Raw genomic sequence first — 6,000 nt, 5'->3', positions numbered from 1 at the left:
CTATGATGAGATAACTGGCTCTGTGGATATGAGGAAAGCTGTGGAAGTGATATATCTTGACTTTAGCATAGCTTTTGATACCGTTTCCCACCGTATTCTTCCCAGCAAGTTAAACAAGTATGGATTGGATGACTGGACTATAAGGTGGATAGAAAGCTGGCTAGATTGTCAGGCTCAAAGGGTAATGATCAACGGCTCTAGTCTAGTTGGCAGCCAGTATCAAGCAGAGTACCCCAGGGGTCAGTCCTGGGGCTGGTTTTGTTCAACGTCGTTATTAATGATCTGGATGATGGGATGGACTGCACCCTCAGCAAGTTTGCAGATTACGCTAAGCTGGGGAGAGAGGTAGATAAGCTGAAGGGTAGGGACAGGCTCGAGAGTGATCTAGACAAATTGGAGGATTCAGCCAAAAGAAATTGATTAGGTTCAACAAGGACACGTGCAGAGTCCTGCACTTAGGACGGAAGAATCCCATGCGCTGCTACAGGCTGGGGACCGACTGGCTAAGCAGCAGTTCTGCAGAAAAGGACCTGGGGATTACAGTGGACGAGAAGCTGGATATGAGTCTACATTGTGTCCTTGTTGCCAAGAAGACCAATGGAATTTTGGGATGTATAAGTAGGGGCATTGCCAGCAGATTGAGGGATGTGATCGTTCCCCTCTATTCGACATTGATGAGGCCTCATCTGGAGTACTGTGTCCAGTTTTGGGCCCCACACTACAAGAAGAATGTGGAAAAATTGAAAAGAGTCCAGCGGAGGGCAACAAAAATGATTAGGGGACTGGAACACATGATTTATGAGGAGAGGCTGAGGGAACTGGGATTGTTTAGTCTGCGGAAGAGAAGAATGAGGGAGGATTTGATAACTGCTTTCAACTACCCGAAAGGGGGTTCCAAAGAGGATGGATCTAGACTGTTCTCAGTGGTAGCTGATGACAGGACAAGGAGTAATGGTCTCAAGTTGCAGTGGAGGAGGTTTAGGTTGGATATTAGGAAAAACTTTTTTACTATAAGGGTGGTGAAACACTGGAATGCGTTACCTAGGGAGATGGAGGAATCTCCATCCTTAGAGGTTTTTAAGGCCTGGCTTGACAAAGCCCTGGCTGGGATGATTTAGTTGGGGTTGGTCCTGCTTTGAGCAGGGGGCTGGACTAGATGACCTCCTGAGGTCTCTTCCAACCCTAATCTTCTATGATTCTATGATTCTCTGAGTAAGGGCTTGTCTACACTACCGTTTAAGTCGATGTAAGGTAAGTCACTTAGGGATGTGCCACTCGAGTGGGGAGGTGGGGGGAGAAGAGGAGGGACGCACGCTGTGAGCAGGGAGGGAGCCAAGCGGGGAATGGAGTGGGGCCTGGAGTAGAGCAGGGTTGGGCCTGGGGTGGAGTGTGGGCGGGGCCACAAGTGGAAGAGGCGGGATGGGGAGCTAGCCTCCCTGAGGGGAAGCTTCACCTGCCAACCATGAGGCTGGGGGAGGCTAAGCCTCCCCAAACCTCCCCTAATGCTCCCTGCCGCAGCCTTGAGGCCAGGCCACGGTGAAGCTCAGAGCTCCTCTGAGCAGCCTGGGCTCAGGGCTCAGCCCTAGTTGGCTGACCAGCTGGCCAGGGCTCCTCTGGACTATTCCGGGTGCCGGCGGCCCAGCTCGGGTTCAGGGCTGCTCTGGATACTGGCCATCCAGGGTTCAGGGCTATTCAGGCACTGGCAGGCCAACCTGGGGCTGCTCCATGTGCTGACCGGGGCTCGGGGCTGCTCCGGGTGCCAGTGGGCTGGGCTGAGCTCAGGGGTGTTCTGGGAACTGGTCGAGGTACGGGGCTGTGCTAATGAGAGCGGGGGGGAAAGGGCAGGGCCTTGAGCGGAAAGAGGCAGGGCAAGGGGCTAGCCTCCCTAAATGGTGACCTTTGAAAGCACCACCTATCAGGAGGCAGTGCTTCCTCAAATATGTGATTATACTCCCACCCTTTTCTACAGTGGTCTCCTCCCACAGTGGCTACTGTACACATTTCCATCTCGGGCATGGTCCTCCTCTTGAAATTTAATAATGAATGAGTAAGTCAAGTTGTTGCCTTATTGCTTAGGCAGAAGATGAACCTATTCTCATATATCTTTGTGAAATTTGTTTAACGATCATTAAGCGAACACTTAATATTTAAAATGTAGAAATAGCTCATAGATCAATTAGTCACTGCACAATAACACTTTGTGCTCAATACCTGGTAAAATAGATTAATAGCTTAAAGAGAATTATTTTGAAATGTTTAAGCTTATTTGTAAAGCAGGTGACGATTGACCTCTAACTGCTGGTGCCACAGAAATTGCAGTTAGTGTGGTTAGATTTTGAAGTGTCATAATCAGGTTCCAGTTGTGTTTGAAATTTCCATAACAAATGAACTAAGTGTACACATGATTTCTTCTAAGTGCTTGCTCTGCAAAATCAGCTTCAGCTCTGAAAGTTACATTAGGTTCTCTCTTGAGCATCACCTCTAGCAAAGGCTCTGCAAGCCAAACTAGATCCTTATCTACACCAGCCCAGCCTCGTCCTCTGAATAAGTTTTGCACATTTGTAAATGATTGGAATTTAGAAGAGAATTACGTTGATACACATGGAAGAACAGAATTGAGTTTTCTCAGCAGTGTTGATTCTGCAACACTAACCAGTAAAATCTCATTTCTTCACTTAAGAAGGAAACTTCTCTTAAGAAATAAAACTCTATACCAGGGGTGGCCAAACTGTGGCTCTTTTACAGTTAAAGTGCAGCTCACGGAGCCCCCCGCCTATTCTCCACCTACCAGACTGGGGGGAGGCTCGGAGCTTCTGCCCTGCAGCAGGGTGGTGGAGCTATGGGCTTTTGCCAGAGACGGCTGGTGTCTGCTGAGAAAGTGGAGAGTCTGGAAGTCTGCTGGAGAGTGGGAGACACGATTTAAAGGTTCACTACCCCCACAGATTGAATCATGCCCCCCAAGGCACACACCCCTTCTTACCCTCAGCGGTGCCTCCCTGCAGCTCCCAGGTGTTAGCTCCTTGTGGAGAGGTAGCAGGAAAGAGGAGGGAGCCGCAGGAAGCGGCTACTGCTTTAGTTCAGTGGGGAGAGACAGCAACAAATTTCTCCCTGCAACTCCCAGCTGTTTGCCACTCCCTCTCCCCACAGCCACAGCTCCCAGTTTGCCACCTCCAGCAGCTTCTGTGCAGGGAGGGGACCTGGCAGCCAGCACCATGTGACTAAGCGAGGCCAGCAAGCCCTAGCAAAAATCTGGGGGGGCACATTACCACATGTGCCCCCCCACGTGTCACCTCTGGCTTCTGTCCAGAGGGGAGAGGGGTCTTGGGGTTTTAGCCCCATGGGGCACACTTGCCATGGCTTGGGGCTTCATCAGGAGTGGGGCTGAAGCCCCGAGCCCCAGCAGGTGTGCCTCAGCTTTCAAACTTCTGAAGATTGCTGTATGTGATTTGGACAGTAAGTTTGGCCGCCCGTGCTCTGTACGTGCACACACAGGAACAGAGCACTTGAATAAGAAGATAGCAGGATTTTGGTTTTTTTCATAGTCACATTTCAGAGAACTGCACTTTCACTGGCCCATCACTGATTTTACCTTGAACATGAAACCATGATACACATGTGAAGAGCTACTATCATGGTCCTTATATAAACTATAGTTACATGGGCCCAGATCTGCAAGAACACTTAGATGCCTAAACCCCACATTAAGGCACATAAGTACCAATTTTAGGCACTACTACAATCCAGAAAGACCCTGCTTGGCTATTGCTGAACCCTATATGTGCCACTTGGTGCCTAAATTTTTGTTCTAAGAGTCCTCTAGATATCTAAGTTTTTGCCTCTGGGTATGTTCACTGCTTCACACACTTTCTGAAGGGGACTTGATTCAAACTCTTAGCCTAGGAGTTAGAGCACTCACCAGATTGCAGGAGACCCCATTTCAATCCTCCCCACTGCTTGATGGGAAGAAGGGATTTTAACAGGTGTCTCTCATCTCTCAGAGGAATACCCTAGCCATTTGGATATGAAATATTCTGGTATGGGGTTCCCTCAATCTCTGCTGTTGAACTCTAGATAAAGTCATTGGAGCAGGAGAACAAGACTCTGGGTTTCCAGCCTCCCAGGTAGGTCCCCTAACCACCAGGCTATAGCATCATTCTGCTCACTCTCTCTGGGCCAATGATTATTAACATGTTTATTCAGAGTGAAACAGCTTCACAAAGCTTGGAAGCCTGTTTCTTTCACCAACAGAAGTTGGCTCACTAAAAGATATTACCTCACCCACCTTATTTCTCTAGCAGAAACTTGAACCAGAGGTAAAAAGGAAGCAAATTCAATGCATTTTTGCATTTTGAAAATGCATATTTTCAGGGGAGTCAATTAATGCCCTTTTCATTAGTTTCTGGTTGGAAGGGTTTGAAATGTGTGGAGACTACTGATGGAACTAAACATCTTAGAAATACAACTGGAAAATAGAAACATATATAATGCATCAAATATATAATGAATTACAGAAGCCTGTGATGGATGACAAGAGGTCCGTTGGCTACAACCATGTGAGGAATTGAAGTGTAAGATTTTTTTAGAAGGTTAAAATAATATATTTAAACAATATTATAGGGGAGGTAGTAGAAGTCTATATACTGGGATTCTTACAACCTTTCCTTTGAAAAGCTCTCACCTCTATTGTTGTAGTAGACCTTTGATCATTCAGGAAGGAGAATGCCCTGAAGCTACAGAAATGTGTTGGGATTTTTAGTTGTTTTTTTTGTTGTATGACACACTTTTCATTTTTTACTGATATAAAAATGTTATAAATTGCCACTGCTCATCTCTGACATACATTCCTTGGGAAAACTTTGGCACAATACCAAAATAACTAAACACATGATCATTCTAAGATTGGGCTCATTATGATGATGATGATAGCATACTTACTGAGGATGGTGGGGTGTTGCCACCATTCTGTAGCTCCCCTCCCAGACTTGCCCATAGCCTCAGAGGCCCATGGCTTCCCATGGGGGCACAACTCCCTCTCTGTCCCTGCACCAAATGGCCTACACCCCGACTGAGAGAGTCTTATCCTGCTACCATCTAAAGCAGTCTCTGTTGTACCTCATATGGTAGCAGTCTGTTCCGTAATGATGAAAGTTCAGACTTCAAACGAAACGTAGGGGGAAATCTACAAGTTCCATTTTGTTTAGGCACTTCTCCATTTTGTTTGTGAATAGTTGTTGTTTGTCCACCATGTTGATGACTTTCTTCTTGAGACAATTGACACCTTTTTCCCTCTGAGGTGGGAAAAGAGCAAGGGTCACATGGTATGTGTTCTGCCTAGTAACAGGAGAACATAAAAGACTGGTGCACCTGAGAGAAGGGGCTGTCCTTCCTGGTGGCAGCATAATGCATGTTGTAGCCAAGATTACGAGGGATCTACAGAAGATCCCAGAAGAAGATCCAAACTCCTGTTCCAGTTACCTGTTCCTGATTAGTTCCTGTCTTACCTGTGTTCAAGAATCCTGTTGTACCTGGTCCATGAAGTCCATTGTCATGGGACCATTCCTCTGAACCTGGTGTAGTATGTCTGTACCTTATCTATGGTAAACTTCCTTGTCTTGTGAGTTTGGGACCTTGACTTCATGTCAGCTTGTTAAGCCAACCTGTACCTGAATACCCTTTGTGTACTCTCTTATTTGGGGGTCCTATTAGTTACTGTTTTAGTCTTTGTTAAATAAATCAATCTGTTTCATAGTTAGGCCTGTCTGTAGTTTCTCGCCGATGATAGATATGGGTTGGGGGAATGAGTCTGCTGGGTGGGGCTTTAAGGTGTGGAACCTAGGGCATCCAGTTAACCACTGGCAAGATATAAGCAGAGATTATTCCTGGTTAACACCAAGTGGTGATGATGGGGGACTGCTACAGTTGAACAGAATATGACCCTCACATGCAGAAGAGAATAGGACTGTGTACCTTTTTCCTTAAAACAACTCCCCTCCCACACAA

This window comes from Lepidochelys kempii, chromosome 2, assembly GCF_965140285.1.
Source record: "Lepidochelys kempii isolate rLepKem1 chromosome 2, rLepKem1.hap1, whole genome shotgun sequence".
Classification (NCBI taxonomy): domain Eukaryota; kingdom Metazoa; phylum Chordata; order Testudines; family Cheloniidae; genus Lepidochelys; species Lepidochelys kempii.
This window is presented reverse-complemented; position numbering follows the sequence as displayed.